Source organism: Nycticebus coucang, chromosome 22 (genome assembly GCF_027406575.1).
Source record: "Nycticebus coucang isolate mNycCou1 chromosome 22, mNycCou1.pri, whole genome shotgun sequence".
NCBI classification, from domain to species: Eukaryota; Metazoa; Chordata; class Mammalia; order Primates; family Lorisidae; genus Nycticebus; species Nycticebus coucang.
The window spans coordinates 44,613,910-44,635,706 of record NC_069801.1 but is presented as its reverse complement, the minus strand read 5'-3'; positions in this window follow the sequence as shown (position 1 = coordinate 44,635,706).

The window sequence follows — 21,797 nt, the reverse complement described above, 5'->3', positions numbered from 1 at the left end:
CTGTCACCCCTCTTACTTTTTTTATAGGTGGAAGCCTTTGCAAAACTACCTTATGATCTCTGTGGTAGTTGCTCTATTCTGGTTTTTCATGTTGTCAGAATTTTTTCAGTGTTTCCTCCTCACATCTGTTTTCTTGTTCACTTCCTTTCCCTACTTTTTCCTCTCACTTCCTCTATCTCTTTAAATTACTTTGTCTCTGTGCTTAGGTGTTGAAGTTTTATTTTGATATAGAGCAAAAGGAAAAGAAGGGTAAAGAGTGAGAAGAGAGAAAGAAAGAAGAAATAAGGAAAAAATGAGGGGAGACATGAAAGAATTTAAAAAAGGAGCAAAGTAAAGAAAGTGAGAAAGAGAGAGACAGGAGAAATGGTAGTGTTTGGCATAGTGTTTTGAGCCCCACCTGCAATTTCAGGCCTCTGGGGTGCTGGGTTGGGTAGGTGGCTTGAGGTCAGGAGATCCTTATCAGCCTTGGCAAAAGCAAGACTCCACCTCTGCCAAATATAGAAAAAAAATCAGTAGTATGTCACAGTGAGGAACTATCAATACCATCTTCCAAAGGCCAAAGCTAGAAGGACACCCTTGACAGGAGAGTCCAGGCCTCCTTTAGCCACGCCAATGCCAGGCCCCCCAAACCCAGGCCTCAGAGTGAGGCTCTGTCCCATAAATAGAACACATAATGAAATACAATAAAGCAGATAAAATAATAATAATAATAATAATAATGGATAAGGAAAATTAAAAATAAAACTGTATAAGATTAAAAAAGGTATATAATAATAGTTGTATAAGATATTTATGTGGGAAATATGAGAAAAGTAGAAAAATCTCTAGCAAAAGAGAGAAAAGGAGAGAAATAGAAAGAAAGAATAAAAGGGGCTGAAACCCTCTAGTAGAAATGGAGCCTTATGTATTGAAGAAAGTGAAAATGAAAAAATAAAAATACAACCAAACCAAACCAACAAACAAAAAACCCCAAGAAAAAAATTGAGAGAAGAAAAAAATATACATTGTAATACATTGCCTGGACCCAAAGTGGCACTTTGGGGTTATGACAGGCAAAACACACATGCTGGTATTGCTGTATAAGGTGAGGACCACAAGACACTATCTAATTGACAAGGTGAGCTGGTTCCATTTTCCTGACTTATTTGCCCTCAATTAGGGCTTGGTAATTTCACAAGCATTCAGTTCCCATAGGACTGGGGTCCTGAAGCTCTTGCCAAATTTCTTAGGAGGAACACCTTCCAAACAGTACCCCTGGCCACAAAGTGGCTTTCCCAGGGGTGTAGAAGCTCTTCAACTCACCCAAAGGATGGCTGCCCAAGCTCAGCAGGTGTGTCAGAGATGGTTGTGCACTACAACAGTTCCATTGGATGGCCTTCCCACTATGGTGGTGCCTAGCTAGTAGCCAAGCAGATGGGAGTTCTATCCCACCTGGCAATTCAATCCAAGCTGCTAGATGCTATTTGAGTTTACTCACTTCCTTAAACCCTTCCAAGACATGAATTTCTTAAGGGACCTTATATGATGGTTTCTGGGGCTTTTTTTCTTAATAGCGCCATTATTTCTGAATTTCAGCCTTATATCATTCTGCCCCCTTTGCTTCACTGAAATGTATGGTATTTCTTCACTCAACCAGGCTAGTTTGGAATGTATTTGTTTTTGTTTTTGATTCCTTTGGCCACAGTAAAGAAATTTTCTCCAAGCAGAAAGCTGAAGCAGTCACAGGATTCATTTCACTGATTTTCTTGTGTTTGTTTTCTAAAATCTAATTTAAAAAACCCTTATATTATATATTTTCTCATGTTGTCATTTTTATTTATGTTATGCCCTTTACATCTTCCTGATAAATGTAATTAGAAGCTGTCTCAAATGTGTTGTTTTCTCATGCCAAGAGAATAGCAGGTGAGGAAAGTTGTCACTATCTTGGCAGGGGTAATGTATCAGGGAGTGGTAGAGCTCATATTACACAATGTAGGTAAAATACTTGCTTATGTGTGGGTGCTATCATTTGAATATTTGATCCTTACAAATATCATGGGAAATTTTATGCATAATGTTAGAGGTGGGTCCTAATGGGAGGTGTCTGAGTCATGGGAACAGATGCCTCATGAATGGCTTGGTGCAGTCCTCATGGTAATGAGTTCTCACTCTATTAGTTTTCATGAGACCTGTTTGTTTAAAAGAACCTTGTAAAAAAGAATCTTTTACCTCCCTCCCATCTTTCTCCTGTTTCCTTTCATGAAGTATGATCTCTGCACACGCTGGCTCCTCTTCACCTACTGTCATGAGTAGAAGCAACCTGATGCCCTCACTAGATGCCAATCTTTCAACCAGCAGAATCTCAGCCAAATAAACTGTTTTCTTTCTTTATAAGTAACCAAGTCTCAGGTTTCCTCTATAGTAACACAAATGGACTAAGACAACGAGGTTAATCTCAGTTGGTCTGGATTGACTGCATGCTTATCCTCATATTGACCATGATCAATGATATAAAATCTACTAACTAATGATAAATGATGTTCTGAAACCATGGGTCTTTCAGTTGCTTCAAAGCAATATGTAGAATTGCTTAGTAAGGAAATGAAAAATGATGAAGATAACTGGATATTTGATTGGCATCTGATTTTGGTTGAACCTGAGAGTAAGAAACCAGGTTCAAAGATTGAGTCTGATAGCTAAAATAGTCTTATGTGTCCAGTTTAATATGTGACCCCTACCATGAACATGAATTTTAGGTTTCCTGGAACTGAGGTGCTTCACATAAACAATGATGATGTTTTGAGACCTGGAGATGCTGTGTACTCTGTTTAATAAAATCTAGTAATAGATGGACAAAGAAACCTGCTCATAAAAATCCTGAATCCTGTTCAATGTTTATATCGCTACTGCTATTCACTCTACTTTATTCTTTGTAATGAAACTGTTTTGTGAGTAAAACTAAGTCTGTGATTCAGTTCAACTAATCAAATACTTACATAATTTAAATAATTTGGCACCCAGGTAATCCACAGGACTTTCTTTTAGTATTCCATTTCTAATTTTTTTAAAATAAATTTCATTGAACTGTCATTTGCATTTTATAGAGTACCCATTTATGGTACAGTGTGATGCATTTTGAGAACTGTATATCATGCCATATTCAAGGGTTAGAAGCTATGCCCATTCAAGAGTTAGAACCTTTACATAATGCTCAAAAGCTACCTCTTGCCCCCTTGCCATCTTCTTTGCCAAATCATCACATAAAATGGGAAAATACAACTATGCCTTCAGAGATAATAGATAAAAATGTCTTAGTAGACCCTTTAGGGGTAAGGGATAAGCTCATACCAGTTGACTCACAGAGATGCTGTGGAGAATAGCTGCAGGTGAAAGAAATCTGGAATGGGTAGAAAAGGCAGATGGTATGCATTAGTTGTGGCTTTCCAACCAGCTGTGATGTCACCAGGACAGACAAGATAACAATTAAACTCCAAAATAAATTCCCAATACATGTACAATGAATGTGTATCAAGCTCTGATGGACCACTCAGATTTCCATTCAGGGCTGAATCACCCATTCCCCAATATGCTTAGAACATTGATGGTTACAATTTCTCAGCTAAGTGCCTCATTGGGAATTACTGTCAGCCAAAGCAAGGACCCTTACCAAAGTTCATGCATTACCTTAAGGCACATGAGCAGCTTGTACTAATGACTGGTCCTTGTGGTATAAAGGCCTGGCCTACCCACTTCAGGCTGGACACCCTTAAAGGGCCATCATATTTTCCAGTGGAATATTTGTTTTCACTCCATTTCACTTTGAGAATTACTTTTGCTGAATCCTACCTATTTCACTTGACTATCAGTGTTGATAAAAAGTGTATACCCCAACAAACTTCCTGCACCCAATTTTACATATTCTAAAGTCAATTTTCTAAAATCCTCATCAAAAGTAGGTTTTTATTATGTAATTTCCAGAGAGAAAAATCTGACACAAAGTTTTTGTCCTTGCCAGTTGTCAGATAAATTAAGGATGAGATAAATAAATGGAGCAACACCCACAATCAGGGACTGGAAGTCTCAATATACCAATTATCTTTGATCAAAATTCTAGCAGGTTTATTTAGCTGGAAGTTGTTATGTAATTCTACAGTTTCTACAAATGAAAGAATAGCAGCCTTGGATTCATGTGAAACTCATTACTCTAGTCCAAGCACAGACAATCCTGCTAAATTTCAAAGGGGCTTATGACAAAACTATTAGTCAGCCTTCAGTGGTTCCATCCTGGAATGTGGGTAGAGTCTTTAGACATGGGGGGAATTATGGTCTTCCATTTTTTTCCTAGGAAGTGACTTATAATGAAAAGAAATATATATATATATGTATATTTGAGACAGAGCCTCAAGCTGTTGCCCTTGGTAGAGTGCCGTAGCATTACAGCTCACAGCAACCTCCATCTGTTGGGCTCAAGCAATTCTGTCTCCACCTTCCAAGTAGGTAGGATTACAGGCACCGGCCACAACCCCTGGCTATTTTTTTTGGGTTGCAGCCATCATCGTTGTTTGGCAGGTCCAGGCTGTATTCTAACACGCCAGCTCAAGTGTATGTGGCTGGCACCTTAGCAGCTTTAGCCACAGGCACTGAGCCATAATGAAAATAAATATTTACTGATCCTCCAAGGGTCAGAATGTGTAGAGGAAAAACTTTAGATGGCTTGACTTTCAACCTCCTCTTCCAGGAGTTCAGCAGAGAAATGGCTTAGTACGTCTGAGCTAGCTCAACAGAACAGGCTAAGACTAGCCCCTTCCTTGACCCTAAAGCCACATTTGTTTTAGAGTAACATCAATGTTTTTTGCTCTGGTCCCTTAAATAAGTAGAGCATTACAACAGCAGAGGCTCCTTCCTCAGGAACACTGGCCAGGATGTCTGCAGTCTAGCTATGCCTGAGTTAAACATAACTTTGTATGGGATAATGAAAATTTAAGGATGTGTCTATGATCCTCTACATCTTTAAGTTATTCCCTGAATGAGCCTCATTTTATACCAGAACTTGGTGGTGCTAGTGGCTTATGTCTTTGCCCCTTTTTAGAATACAATTAATAAAGTATCACAAGAATGGAAAAATAAATATCCAGTGTACTCTATACTAATATGAAACCAGTATATAAACAAGTACATGCTCATATGAACAATAAAACACAAAGATAATCTAATACATTGGTAGAGGGAGGTGGAGGGATGGTGAGGATAATTGACATAAGGAGGGAGGGTGTGAAGAAGGATCTCACCTATTGCGCACATAGTGAGGGAATATATCATGCCCAGTGGGTGTGGGGCTCTTTTACAACTGAAACTTTACCCTGGAAGTGAGAACAATGTAATCTGAGAATTTGTACTCTCATATTAATTTGATTTAAAAAATAAAGATAAATAAAATCATCTGTGGATCAAACAGTTTTCAGCAGAGGTTGCCTAAGCCTTGACCAGGTTCCTGTTATTGTAAAAATCCCATTGTTTTGTTAATGAAAATAAAAGCATTAAAAATTATTTTCCAAGTGTTTTTCTTGAATGCAATATAACTTTTAGGGAGAAGACAGAACTGGTGTAGGGAAAATAAAAAAAAGATAGTATTCAGTAGGGGCCGGATGAGTAAGAGAAAACTAAATTATGTTTACAAGAGTAACTTGCAAAGGATATAACACTTAATATGGAAAGAATTCCCCTTCTTTCCCAACATTTTCTTGATATGGAAGAAAGATCTAGGGAAAAATACATGAAGAAAGACACCCTTGTTTCAGATAACATCTCAGGCCAAGACATGGCATGTGGTAACACGTCTGTTGCAAATAAGTAGCATAACACAGAAACTTCTTGGACAATTCAGGATAAACTGCAGCTGTATTTGAGCATTTAAGATTTCATAGTGTGTAAAACAGACACCTTGCTGTTTCCCTATGAAGTGATATTGATTTCAGATGGCAGGAAATAAAGTTTGGCTGTCAGGGGATAGGTAGAAGCTCTGGTAAGCAGAGTGCCTACTTTGACTTTCCTTAAGTGTTCCTGACAATTGGTGTGAGAGCACTGCTGAAGGAACAGCACTGTTGAAGGCAACTTTTAAAGGACCTGGAAAGATATTTTCCCTGGATTTTGGAGTTCAAGTAAGTCATTAGACTGTTGATGAGGATTAGATACAAAGCTATTTCTGACCTGGCCTTTGGGTTCCTTCAGCTCTAATTCAGTAATGTTCTCACACTCCTTCCATCACAGAATAATGTTATCTGGGGATTTAGAAAGGGAACAGTCAGTGAGATCCATCATAAGAAATGATTTGCTATCAAATTATATTAACGGATTTTGATAAATGAAAATTGGTCAAATCACCCCTGAGTTCCAGATATTGTGCCACTCCTCAGTCTCCTTTGTAAAGAACCAAAAGAAAACTGATAGTATTGCTAATATTTAGACCTGATAGATGCTGTGGTAAGGGTCCTAGTGACCAAGACTCTATTCCTGAAATATAGATGGCAAAGTCATTAAATATTAATACCAACTAACATGTTGTTACATTGTATTTTTGTAGGTGGCTTTTAAAAATAGACTAATGGAGGTATGATTGACATGCAACAAACTGCATATATTTAAGATGAATAATTTGTAAGTTTTATATTATTACAATGTAATAATGTATTGGTATAGATTTTCCTCTAAATAGTGCTAGGACAGGATCCCACAAATTTTATATTTTATTTTCTTTTAGTTCAAAGGATTTTATTTTTATTTATTTGTTTATTTTTATTATTATTTTTTTGGCTGTGCCAGGTTTGAACCTGCCACCTCCAGTATATGGGGCTGGCACCCTAAAGAATTTTAAGAATTCCTCTTTGATACAGGAGTTAAGAAGTTTTATAGATTTTAAATATTTAGGGATTGTCACATATCCTTCTGCTATTGTTTATTAATTTAACTCCATATAATTGAAGAGCATACATTTTATGATTTCTATTTTTGAGATAATTTAAAGTTTGTCTTGTTTATAGTTTGTCTAGAATTTAGAATGGCCTAGAATTGTTCTACCTTGATTCATATTTTAGTTAGACTTGTGAAGGATTTGATATTCCACTATTATTGGTTAGATTTTTCTGTAATTTTCCATTAGGTTAATTTAGTTTAGAGTCTTGCTCAAGTCATTATTAACTTCCCTCCTCATTCTTCTGTCAAAAACTAAAGAAGAAATGTTAAAGTTTCTAATCCTAATTGTGGCTTTGACTATTTCCCCTTTCAGATCTATCATTATTTACTTTATGTATTTTTGAAATTCTGTTGTTATAGGCATTTACACTTTTGATAGTTATGAATTTTTTAAATTTTAGAATATTAAAGGGTATGAATATTTTGTTTACATACTTCAGTTTGTATAGTTTGAGTCAAAGTGTGCCCTTGACCCAGATAGTATGCACTGTACTCTATAGGTATGAATTTGTCCAACCACTCTTCCACCTTCCCCAGCTTGATTTTCATTGAGATTTATTTCCATATGTGCACTTAAGTCTTGATTGATGAGCCCCAAATTTGATTGACTACATGAGTTTATTTCTCCAATCTTGTGATGTTTCACTTAGAAGAATGGTTTCCAGTTCCAACCAGGTTGTCACAAAAGATACTAGATCACTATTATTTTTTATGGCTGAATAGTACTCCATGGTATGCATATGCCACATTTTATCAATACATTCATATATTGGTGGGCACTTGGGTTGTTTCCCCATCTTTGTGATTGTGAATTGTGCTACCATAAACATTAGAGTGCAAGTGTTTTTTTTTTTTTTTTTCATAAAATGACCTTTTACCCTGTGGGAAATCCCGATGGTGGGATTGCAGCATCCAATGGTAGGTCTGGTTTAATTTCTTTGAGCTATCTCCATACAAGTTTCCACAGAGGTTGTATTAGTTTGCAGTCCTACTAACAGTTCCTTTCTGTCTGCATTCATGCCAGCCCTTGTTGTTTAGGAAAGCTTTGGTAATAGCCATTCTCATTGGAATTAGGTGATACCACATTGTGGTTTTGATTTGCATTTCCCTAATGATTAAAGATATTGAACATTTTTTCATGTGTGTCTTGGCCATTAGACTACCTTCTCTTGAAAAATTTCTGTTCTTGTTTTTCACTCACTTTTTAATGTGGTTGTTTCTTTTTTTCTTGCTTATTTTCTTAAGCACTTTGTAGATTCTGGTTCTGGTTATCAGCCATTTATCAGAAATATAGCACACAAATATTTTATCCCATTCTGTGGGTTATCTATCTAATTTATTAGAGGTGCCCTTGGCTGTGTAGAACCTTTTTAAATTTGAGCAGGTCCCTATTGTTTACTTTTGTTGTTGCTGTGATTGCTTTTGAGGTCTTCGTAAAATCTTTCCTAAGGCTGATGTCTATAAAACTTTTTCCAACATTTTCTTCTAGAATTCATATATTTTTATGTCTTAGGTTTAACTCTTTTATTCATCATGAATTAATTTTTGTGGGTGGTGAAAGGTACAGATACTGTTTCAGTCTTTTACAGGTGGCTATCCAATTTTCCCAGCATCATTTATAGAATAGGGATTCTTTTCCCTAGTGTGTGTTTTTAACTATTTTGTCAAAAATCTATCAGGAATATGAGGACAGTTTAACTATTGGTTCTCTGTTCTCATTTATAAGTCTAGGACTCAGTTTTTGTGCCAAGATCATGGTTTTTGGTTAGTGTAGACTTCTAGTGTAGCTTGACATCTGGTAAAGTGATGCCTCCTACTTTTTTCTTATTACATGAGATTGTACTGGGTATTCAGTGTCTTTTCTGATTCCATACAAAGCATAGAACTACCATTTGTAGACCATCAAAAAATGCATTGGTATTTTAATGAGGTTTGCATTGAATATATAAATTACTTTGTGTAGTATAGCCATTTTACTTCTTCTTCTTTTTTTTTTTTTTTTTTTGTAGAGACAGAGTTTCACTTTATTGCCCTCGGTAGAGTGCCGTGGCATCACACAGCTCACAGCAACGTCCAACTCCTGGGCTTAGGCGATTCTCCTGCCTCAGCCTCCCAAGTAGCTGGGACTACAGGCACCCGCCACAACGCCCGGCTATTTTTTTGTTGCAGTTTGGCCGGGGCTGGGTTTGAACCCGCCACCCTCGGTATATGGGGCCGGCGCCCTGCTCCCTGAGCCACAGGCGCCACCCAGTATAGCCATTTTAATAAAGTTGATGCTTCCAATTCGTGAGCATGATGTGTTTTTCCACTAGTTTACCTCCTCTGCAATTCCTTTCCTTAGTGTTTCATAGCCCTTCTTATAGTGGTCTTTCACTCTCTTAGGTATATATTCCTAGGTATTTTATTTTCTTTGTTGCTAATGAGAAAAGTATTACATCTTTTATTTAATTCTCAGTTTGGCAGGCATTGGTGTATATGAAAGCTACTGGTTGGTGTACATTTATTTGGTAGCCTGATACTTTACTGAATTTATTTATCAATTCCAGGAGTTTCTTCATTGCATCTTTGGGGTTTTCTAGATACAAGATATGTCATCAGAAAGGAGCAATAATTTGACCTCTCGAATAAATTCTAGTCTTTCATTGCACAATCGGGTGGCTGTAGTCAACAAAACAATGATAAGTGTTCGAGGTGATGGATATGCTATTTACCTTAATTTGATTATTACAAATTGTACTCATGTATCAAATCATCACATTGTACCCCATAAATATGTGTAATGATTGTGTCAATTAAAAATAAAATAAAACTTAAAAAAATAATTTGACCTCTTTGTTACACATTTGGTTACTGTGGATTGCCTTCTCTTGCCTGATATCTCTGGCTAGGACTTCCAGCACTGTGTTGAACAGAAGTGGAGATATTGGGCAGCACTATCTGATTTCAGTTCTAAATGGGAATTCTTTCCATTTTTCCCTGTTCAATATGATGTTGGGTATGAATTTGTCATATATGGCCTTTATAAGTTTTTTATTATTTTGAATTACTATGAGGGCACAAATTTTTAGGTTTCATTGCTCCAACTTCCAGGGTAAAGTTCCATTTGTAAAAGAGCCCCTCACCCAGAGGGCATACTATACACCCTCACAAAGTGTACATTAGGTGAGGTCCACCTAATGAGGTCACCTCATACCTTCCCTCCTTCTGGCAATCATCCTCTCCCTTCCCTTTCCCCTCTCCCACCTCCCTCTATCCTTGTACTAAACTGTTTGTGCTCTATTGCTCTTATAAGCATGTAATTGTTTATATGTTGGTTTCATCTTAGTATGGAGTACATTGGATATTTATTTTTCCATTCTTGTGATACTTTACTACGAAGAATGTATTTCAACTCCATCCAGGTAAATGTAAAAGATGTAGTCTCCATCTTTTTAATGTCTGAATAGTATTCCATCATATACATTTATTAGTTTGATGATCCATTCATGGGTTGATGGGCACTTAGGTTGCTTCCACAACTTACAATTATGAATTGAGCTTCAATAAACATTCTGGTGCAAATGTCTTTGTGGTAAAATGATTTTTGTTCTTCCGGGTAGATACTTAGTAATGGGATTGCAGGATCAAATGGCAGGTCTACTTTTTTCTCTCCATAAAGGCTATATTAGTTTGCAGTCTCAGCAGCAGTGTTCCCTTATTTCCACATCCATGTCAACATCTGGTGTTTTTGGACTTTGTGATGCGGATTAATCTTGCTGGGTTTAGATAATGTCTTAGAATGGTTTTGATTTGCATTTCTCTGATGATTAAAGACGATGAGCATTTTTTAATGTGTTTGTTGGCCATATGTCTGTCATCCTCAGAGAAGTTTCTGTTCAGTCTCTTGCCCACAAAGAAATGGGATTGTTTGGATTTTTCTTAATGTTTAATTTCAGTTCTCTGTAGATTCTAGTTATCAAGCTTTTGTCAGATTTATAACATGAAAAAAATCTTCTCCCATTCTGAAGACTGTCTGTTTGCTTTGCTTATGGTACCCTTAGCTGTGCAAAAAATTTTGGCTTGATCAAATCCCAGTTATTTATTTTTGGTGTTGCTGCAATTGCTGGGGGCGGGGAGTCTACCTCATAAAGTATCTTTCCATGCCAATATCTTCAAGTGTTTCCTCCACACTCTTTTCTAGAATTTTTATTGTTTCATGTCTTAAATTTATCTTGTATCCATCAAGATTCAATTTTTTTAGTGGCGAGAGGTGTGGGTCAGTTCTAGTCTTCTACATGTGGATAACCAGTTATCCCAGCATCATTTGTTAAGTAAGGATTCTTTTCCCCAGTGTATGTTTTTGTTAGGCTTATAAAAGATCAAATGACAATATGTGCCTGGGTTCATTTCTAGATTCTCTATCTTATTCCATAGATCTATGTCTCTACTTTTGTGCCAGTACTATGTTGTTTTGATCATGATAGCCTTGTAGTATAATCTGAAACCTGGCAACATGATGCCTTCTGATTTGTTTCTATTTCTATATTTGCTATTTGGATATTTTTCTGGTTCCATATTAATTGAAGTACTATTTTTTCAAGTTCCATAAGTATGACATTGGTGCTTTGATGGGAATTGCATTAAATATATAAACTGCTTTGGGTAGAAGGGCCATTTTAACAATGTTGATTCTTTCCAGCCATGAGAATGGTATGTTCCTCCATTTTTTTGACATCCTCTGCTTTGTAGTTGACTCTTGTGGTTTTCCAGGTATAAGATCATGTAATTTACAAAGAAGGAGAGTTTGACCTTCTCCATCCCCATATGGATTCCTTTTATCACCTTTTCTTGCCTGATTGTGATGGCTAGGACTTCAAACCCTATGTTAAATAGCAATGGAGATGGTGGGCATCCTTGTCTGGTTCCAGATTTGAGTGGAAATGCTTTCAGTTTTACCCCATTCAATATTATATTAGCTGTGGGTTTGCTGTAGATAGCCTCTATTAGTTTAAGGAATGTTTCATCTAAGCCTATTTTATTGAGTGTCTTCATCATGAAAGGATGCTGGATATTATCAAAACCTTTTTTATTCATCATTTGAAAGAGTCATATGGTCTTTGTTTTTCCTTCTATTTATGTGGTGTATTATAGTTATGTATTTGTGTATGTTGAACCAACCTTGTGTCTCTGGGGTAAAACTCACTGGATCATGCTGTATAACCTTTTAAATGTGTCATTGTATTGTATTTTCTAATATCTTATTGAATATTTTTGCATCAATACTCATTAAGATATTGCTCTTTAGTTTTCTGTTGTTGTTGTTGTTGTTGTTGTTGTTGGTTTCTTTCCTGGTTTGGAGATCAGGGTGATATTTGCTTCATAGAATGTGTTCATAGAATGTGTTGGAGAGGATTCCTTCCTTCTCTATGTTCTGGAAAAGTTTATGCATTCAAAGTTTTCTATTTCAAAGAAGAACTAGCTCTTCTTTGAAGATTTGATAGAATTCTGGTATGAAACCATCTTCCAGGGCTTTTCTTTTCTGAGACATTTTGTATAATTGATAGTATTTCAGTACTTGATATTGGTCTATTCAATATTTCTAAATCTTTTTGGTTGAGTTTTGGAAGGTTATTGTGTTTCTAGATATTGGTCCATCTCTTCTACATTTTCATATATCTGGGAATAGAGTTTTTGTAGTAATTGTTGACAATCTTTTGTATTTCTGTAGCATCTATTGTTATTTCCCCCTTATCATTTCTGACTGTAGTTATTAGAGATCTTATTTTTCTCTTTCTTTCTGGTTAATCTAGCCAAGGGTTTATCAATTTTATTAATCTTTTCAAAGAATCAACTTTTTGTTTTGCTGATCTGAATAATTATTTTGTTTTTAACTTCATTTAATTCTGCTATAATTTTGGTTATTTATTTTCTTCTGCTGGGTTTGGGATTAGATTGTTCTTCCTTTTCCAGTTGGTTGAGATGGCCCATGGTTGTTGACTTGCTCTCTTTCTGATTTTTTGATGAAGGCATCTAATGCTTTAAATTTCCTGCTAAAGACTGTCTTTGCAGTATCCCACAAATTTTGATAGTTTGTGGCTTCATTATCATTTTGTTCCAAAAATCTAATGATCTCCTTCTCAATCTCATCTATGGCCCAGCTATCATTCAGTGAGTTGCTGTTGAGTTGAACTTTTATTCCATGATGGTCTCAGAAGATACAGGAGATAATTTCTATTTTAAATTTGTTGAGGTTAGACATGTGTCCTAATATATGGTCAGTTTTGGAAGTTGATATATGGGCTGATGAGAAGAATATGTATTCAGTTTTGTTAGGATAAAATGTTCTATATATGTCTGTTAAGTTTGTTTGTTCTAGGCTCTTGTTTAAGTCCATTATTTCTTTGTTTAGGTTCTGCTTGGAGAATCTGTGCAGTACTGCCAATGGTGTGCTACAGTCTCCAACTATTATAATGTGGGAAGATATCATATTGTTCATATCAGTTAGTGTTTGTTTTATACATTGAGGAGCATTCAGATAGGGCACATTGATGTTAACTATTGAAATCTCTTCATATTGTGTATGTTCCTTCACCAGTATGTAGTGTCCTTCTTTGTCTGTCATTATTTTTGTTGGTTTGAACCCAATTGTATCTGCAAACAAGATTGCAACCCAGTTTTTTTCTGCTTTCCATTTGCCTGGAAAACCATTGCCCATCCCTTCACCCTGAGAGTTGTTTTATCTTTTCAGATAAGGTGATCCAGATATCTGGCTTGAGATTTTTATCCAGTAAGCCATCCTATGCTTCCTTAAAGGAGAGTTCAAAGCATTCACATTAATTGAGAGAATTGATAGATATGGAAGAGTTTTGGTTATCTTGTTTTTCAGAGGTCTAAAGATTATTTTTATCCCTTTCACCATTGTAGAAGCTAAGTTTTGGTCTTTAATTTCTGGGTAGATTTACTTTGGTGGTGTACCATCCTGTTGATTATTATAAAGAATGAGTCTGAGTATTTCCTGTAGATATGGTCTAGTCATAGCATATTTCCTCAGAATATGGATGTCAGTGAAGTATTTGATTTCTCCATTACAAATGAAACTCAGTTTATCAGGATATAGGATCCTGGGTTGGAAACTGTTTTGTTTAAGAAGGTTGAAGGCTGATGACCATCGTCTTCTGGCTTGGAAAGTGTTAGCTGAAAATCTGCAGTCCTCCAGTAACTTTTTCCTTTGTACGTAATACTTTTCTAAAGTCTGGTTACTTGCAGAAATTTCTGCTTCATAGCAACATTGGAAAAATTAATTACAATATACCTAAGAGATGCTTTGTTTGGTTCAAGTCATGCTGGAGTTCTGAAACTATCTACTATCAGAATTTCTGTGTCTTACAATACTTGGGAAGTTCTCCACCATAATGTCTTTGAGCAGACAATTTGTGCCTTTAGGACCAGTCTCTGCCTCTTTAGGAATCGCTATAATTCAGATGTTTGATTTCTTGGAAATGATCCTATAAGTCTCTCAGGGAATATTATGTTCTTATTCACTATTTTTCTGCTTCTGGTCTTTACAATTTTGAGGTAAGCTCCATCTCCTTCTACTTTGGTAAGCAGTCCTATCATTAAAGGGTGCTGTATTTTGTCAAGAGCTTTTTTAGAAACTCTTTATGTTTTTGCATATATTTATGTGATGGGTCACATTTATAGATTTGCATATGTTGAACCGTCCTAGAATCTCTGGGATGAGTCCCATTTGGTCATGATGAATTTTTTTTTGAGGTGCAGGTTAATTCAGTTTGCTAAGATTTTATTGAGAATTTTTTCATCTAGATTCATAAGGGATATTGGTGTAAAATTTTTATTTTGAGTTGTGTCCTTTCCTGGCATTGGTAGCAAGGGGAAATTGGGTTTGTAGAATGAGTTATGGTGGATTCCTTCCTTCTCCATGGTAAGGAATAATTTCTGTAATATATAAGGTCATACAATTAAGTTTGTAAACTCATCCTGGAAAAAGTGCTACATACCTCATTACTGAATATTGCTATAGTCACCTTTGAAATAGTGAGGTATGTAGCACTTTTTTTTCCTCCAGGTGAGTTTATGAACTTCGTTGCCTGACTTAGACAAAAGCTCTTCTCTGTAGAACTGGTAAAATTACTGGGAAACAATTGGTCCAGGATTTTTTCTTTCTTGGAAGATTTCGTATTGCTCCTTCAATTTCAGTGCTTGATATTGGTCTGTTTAGGAGTTCTATATTTTTTTCATTGATCCTAGAAAGGTTGTGTGTTTCTTAAAATTCATCCATTTCCTCAGTGTTTTGAAGTGTTTGAGTATACAGATTTTTATACTATTCCAAGATATTATGTATCTGTGCTATCACTGGTATTTCTCCTTTTTCAATTTTATTTATTTATTTATTTTATATTAAATCATAGCTGTGTACATTGATATATTCACGGGGCATCATTCACTAGCTTCACAGACCGTTTACCAAGTTTCACATATAACCTTGTAAGATGCACTGCTCGTGTAATCCCACCAATCCCTTCCCTCTACCCACCTCCCACTCCCTCCCCTCCCTGTCCCCTTTCCCCCTATTCTTAGGTTGTAACTTGGTTATAGCTTTCATGTGAAAACCCTAAATTAGTTTCATAGTAGGGCTGAGTACATTAGGTACTTTTTATTCCATTCTTGAGATACTTTACTAAGAAGAATATGTTCCAGCTCCATCCATGTAAACATGAAAGACGTAAGGTCTCATCTTTCTTTAAGATTGCATATTATTCCATGGTGTACATATACCACAATTTATTAATCCATTCGTGGATCGATGGGCACTTGGGCTTCTTCCATGACTTATCAATTATGAATAGGGCTGCAATAAACATTCTGGTACAAATATCTTTGTTACGATGTGATTTTTGGTCTTCTGGGTATATGCCCAGTAGAGGGATTACAGGATTGAATGGCAGATCTATTTTTAGATCGCTAAGTGTTCTCCATATCTCTTTCCAAAAGGAATGTATTAATTTGCATTCCCAACAGCAGTGCAAAAGTGTTCCCTTTTCTACACATCAGCGCCAACATCTCTGGTCTTGGGATTTTGTGATATGGGCTAATCTTACCAGAGTTAGATGGTATCTCAAGGCAGTTTTGATTTGCATTTCTCTGATGATTAAAGATGACGAGCATTTTTCATATGTCTGAAGGCCGCGTGCCTGTCTTCTTCAGAGAAGTTTCTCTTCAAATCCCTTGCCCAGCCTGTGATGGGATCCCTTGTTCTATTCTTTTTTTTTTTTTTTTTTTGTTTTTGGCCGGGGCTGGGTTTGAACCCACCACCTCCGGCATATGGGACCGGCGCCCTACTCCTTGAGCCACAGGCGCCGCCCACTTGTTCTATTCTTGCTAATGCATTTGAGTTCTCTGTGGATTCTGGTTATTAAACCTTTGTCGGAGACATAACCTGCAAATATCTTCTCCCATTCTGAGGGCTGTTTGCTTGCTTTATTTACTGTGTTTTTGGCTGTGCAGAAGCTTTTTAGTTTGATCAAGTCCCAGTAGTATATTTTTGAAGCTGCTTCAATTGCCCGGGGGGTCCTCCTCATAAAATACTTGCCCAGACCAATTTCTTCAAGGGTTTTCCCTGCACTCTCTTCTAGTATCTTTATAGTTTCATGTCTTAGTTTAAATCTTCTATCCAGTGAGAGTCTATATTATTTAATGTTGAAAGGTGTGGGTCCAGTTTCAGTCTTCTGTAGGTTGCCAGCCAGTTCACCCAGCACCATTTGTTAAATAGGGAATCTTTTCCCCACTGAATGTTTTTAATTGGCTTGTCAAGATTAAATAACGGTAAGTAGCTGGATTCATCTCTTGGTTCTCCATTCTGTTCCAGACATCTACTTCTCTGTTTTGTGCTAATACCAGGCTGTTTTGATCACTATCAATTTGTACTATAGTCTGAGGTTTGGTAGAGTAATTCCTCCTGCTTTGTTTTATTTCTGAGTAATGTCTTGGCTATTCGAGGTTTTTTCTGATATCATATAAAATGAAGTATTGTTTTTTCAAGATCTTTACAGTATAATTGTGGAGCTTTAATAGGGATTGCATTGAAATTATATATTGCTTTGGTAGTATGGACCTTTTAACAATGTTGATTTTTCCCAGCCATGAGCATGGTATGTTTTTCCATTTGTTAATATTTTCAGCTATTTCTTTTCTTAGTGTTTCATAGTTCTCTTTAGGGATCTTTCACGTCCTTTGTTAGATAAATTGCCAAATATTTCATCTTCTTTTTCACTACTGTGAATGGGATAGAGTCCTTAACTGTTTTTTCAACTTGACTATTTTTGGTATATATAAAGGCTACCGATTTATGAATGTTGATTTTGTAACCTGAGATGCTGCTGTATTCCTTGATCACATCTAAGAGTTTTGTAGTAGAGTCCCCAGTATTTTTCAGATATACAATCATATCATCTACGAAGAGTGAAAGTTTGATCTCTTCTTACCCTATATGGATACCCTTCATTGCCTTTTCTTCCCGAATTGCGGTGGCTAAAACTTGCATTACAATGTCAAAAAGCAATGGAGACAACGGGCAGCCTTGTCTGGTTCCTGATCTGAGTGGAAATGATTCCAATTTAACTCCATTCAATAAGATATTGGCTGTGCGATTGCTGTAGATGGTCTCTATCAGTTTAAGAAATGTCCCTTCTATACCGATTTTCTTAAGTGTTCTGATCATGAAGGGATGCTGGATATTATCAAAAGCTTTTTCTGCATCGATTGAGAGAATCATTTGGTCTTTGTTTTTTAATTTGTTTATGTGCTGGATTACATTTATAGATTTATGTATATTGAACCAGCCTTGAGACCCCGGGATAAAACCAACTTGGTCATGATGTATAATTTGTTTGATGTGTTCCTGGATTCTGTTTGTTAGGATCTTGTTGAATATTTTTGCATCTATATTCATTAGTGATATTGATCTATAATTTTCTTTTCTTGTTGGGTCTTTTCCTGGTTTGGAGATTGTGGTGATGTTTGTTTATAGAACGTGTTAGGTAGTCTTCCTTCTTTTTCTACCCTTTGGAACAGGTTGAGTAATATAGGTACTAATTCCTCTTTAAAAGTTTGGTAGAATTCTTACGTGAAGCCATCTGGTCCCAGGCTTTTATTTTTAGGGAGGTTTTGTAGATTTGATGCTATTTCTGAACTTGATATAGGCCTGTTCAACATTTCGACTTGCTTCTGGCTAAGACTTGGAAGGTGACGTGCTTCCAAGTATCAGTCAATTTCCTTCAGATTTTCATATTTCTGAGAATACAGTTTCTTGTAATATTCATTAAGGATTTTTTGGATTTCTGAGGAGTCTGTTGTTATTTCACCTTTGTTGTTTCCGATTGATAAGATTAGAGATTTTACTCTTTTTTTCCTGATTAGGTTGGCCAAAGGTTTATCTATTTTATTTAGCTTTTTGAAAAAACAGCTTTTCGATTTATTGATTTGTTGTATTATACTTTTGTTTTCAATTTCATTTAATTCTGCTCTAATTTTGGTAATTTCTTTTCTTCTACTGGGTTTGGGGTTGGAATGTTCTTCATTTTCCAGTTGCTTGAGATGTCCCATTAAGTTGCTAACTTCCTCTCTTCCCATACTCTTGAGGAAGACTTGCAGTGCTATACATTTCCCTCTTAGAACTGCCTTTGTAGTGTCCAAGAGGTTCTGATAGTTCATGTCTTCATTGTTGTTTTGTTCCAAAAAGTTGGCAATTTCTTTCTTAATCTCATCTCTGACCTAGCTATCATTCAGCATAAGGTTATTTAACTTCCATGATTTTGTATGAGTATGCAGATTCCTGTGTTACTCAGCTCAAGTTTTATTCCATGGTGGTCCGAGAAGATGCAAGGAATAATTTCTATTCCTTTAAATTTACTGAGGTTAGACTTGTAACCTAAGATGTGATCAATTTTGGATTAAGTTCAATGGGCCGATGAGAAGTATGTGTATTCAGTTTTGTTGGGATGAAATGTTCTATAGATGTCTGCTAAATCCAAATGTTGGATGGTGAGGTTTAAATCTAAGATTTCTTTGCTCAGCTTCTTGTTGGAGGATCGATCCAACACTGCCAAAGGAATGTTGAAATCTCCGACTATTATGGAGCTGGAGGAAATCAAGTTGCTCATGTCTGTTAGAGTTTCTCTTATAAATTGAGGTGCACTCTGGTTGGGTGCATAATAATTGAGATCTCATCATATTGAGTATTACCCTTAACAAACATGAAGTGACAATTCTTGTCCTTCCTCACTTTTGTTGGTTTAAAGCCTATCATATCTGCAAATAAAATTTCAACACTTGATTTTTTCTGACTACCATTTGCCTGAAATATGGAAAACCATCCTTTCACCCTGAGTCTGTATTTCTCTTTTAAGTTAAGATGTGACTCTTGTATGCAACTGATATCTGGTCTGAGATTTTGTATCCAGTCAGCTAACCTATACCTCTTTAGAGGACACTTTAAGCCATTCACATTAATGGAGAATATTGATAAGTCTCATGAAGTTTTGGGTATAAAGTTTTTCAAAGGTCCAGTGGGCATTTTTAATTCTTTCGCCAGTGTGAAAACTGGAATTTGATCCAAAGTTTCTGAATGAGTTTACTTTTGTGGTATAGGATTGGTTTGGTCATTATGGAGTATAGGTCTGAGAATATACTGAAGAGCTGGTTTGGTTATGGCAAATTTCTTAAGCATATGAATGTCATTAAAGTATTTAATTTCTCCATCATAAATGAAACTCAGTTTAGCTGGACCCAAGATCCTGGTTTGAAAGTATTTTGCTTTAAGAGATTAAAAGTTGGTGACCACCCTCTTTTGGCTTGAAAAGTTTCAGCAGAGAGATCTGCAGTATTCTAATATTCTTCCCTTTGAACGAAATGATTTTCTTTCTCCTGGAGGCTTTGAGGATTTTCTCCTTCATATTAAATTTAGTGAAATTAATTATGATATGCCTGGGGGATGTCTTATTGGGGTTGAGTCCTGCTGGGGTTCTGAAGCTGTCTGCTCTCTGAATTTCAGAATCTCTAGGCATGTCTGGAAATTTCTCTTTCATAATTTCATGAAGAAGGGCCTTTGTGCCCAGCGAGGACACTTCATCTGTTTCTGGAATGCCTATGATTCAGATATTCGCCTTTTCGAATTATCCCATAGCTCACTGAGAGAATGATCCATTTTTGCTCTACATTTCTCTTCCTCTTTGAGAGTTTGGGAGTGTTCAAAGGCTTTATGTTCGATGTCAGAAATCCTTTCTTCTGCTTGCTCCATTCTGTTGCTGAGGGATTCTACTGTATTTTTCATATCTTTGAGCGCTGCAAATTCTTGCTTCAGTGTGTCTAAGTCTTTGGTGGTTTTGTCTTTAAATTCATTAAATTCTTGAGACAACTTTTGAATTTCTCCCCGAATTCCTAATTCCACTTTGTTAATCTTGTCTGCCATCCAAATTCTGAATTCGATTTCTGACATCTCAGCCAGTTGTTTATGAATGTGATCTTCAATTGCATCTGCCATACCTTTCCTTGGGGGGGTTGATCTATTCTGGTTATTCATGTTATCAGATTATTTCTGCTGATTCCGCCCCATGGTTGTTTTACTCCCTCTGATTTTTTTCCCCTGGGGCTTTGTCGAGGGCTTGTACAGTGTTCTGGCCTGAGAAACTGGGTCCCTGTCTGGTGTGGTGAGGCTAAGTTGTTCTGTCTTGTTTTCAGCTGGTTTGTGTTCCACCCTAGTGAAACAGATACTCTGGATTGAAGTCTCAGCTGTGGAGAAATATCAGCAATTAAGTCACCCGACCCCCCACTGCAAACAATTGGAAGAGAAAAATCAAAACTTCCTACCACCATGCACCCAGGGCACCACCTGATTTGTCCTCAGGCAATTCGTTCAGTTCAAAAAGTCCAAATCAATTGTCGCAGTCTGCACCTGTCTCTGGTGAGAGAGTTTAAGAGATCTCTGGGAACTGGATCACAGGGGTCTGGTGACTACTCTGGTGTGGCTTGCTCCAGTGCTGCTTGGAGTCAGGAGGAGCCACCCAGCCAATAGATCAGTCTGGGAATGTTGACACCTCCTTCCCCACCTTGCACCGCTGTCACACCCAGTCACTGATAGCCCTTCAGTTGGCTGACCCAGTTGCCTGTAGTGAATCAGTACTCTAGGAGTTTGCACCTGCCTGAATCACAAGGAAGTCTGCTAGGCCGCTGCGCTCTGCCTCTCTCTAGCAGGAGGAGGTGAGGCCTGACAACCTCGGGCGCTTGATGAAGGTTGAGGGGTTTTCACTCAGGTCCAGTCTCGCCCCTGATTAATGTTACTGACAGAACAGAACAGAACAACTCTGCACTTCCCCTGCAGAAGAGAAGCTGAATTGAGTTCCAAATCAGCTTGTGTTTGCTCTTGTATTGTCTATAGGCTGACAATCCCCTGAGGGCCAGGTGTGTCTTAGGTTTAGTAAAGCAGACCTCTGGGTCAGCCCTGCCCTGGGAGTTTCCCCAGTTTGCAAGTTGGAGTAGCCTCAGGGAAATCCTATACTCAGAGTCTCTGGTTGCCCAGGGAGACAGGGGGTGTGGCTTCAGAATATTCAGTAGTAAGGTATATTGCTAGCAAAAGAGGGCTGCTGTTTTATGGTTCAGGCAACCGGTGCTCCCGTGTAACTCCAGTGTAGCTCCCTTCCGGCCAACCGTTCTCTCTTTGCTCCCTTACCCCAGAGTCCACACCGACCAGCTACAGCCCAGCACTGTCTACACCCCTTGAGCAATTGCCCAGGAGTCTAGAACCCTGGGGGACAGGCCTCTAGACCTTGGAGTGAGAGCAGAGGGGAGTGCGGGGT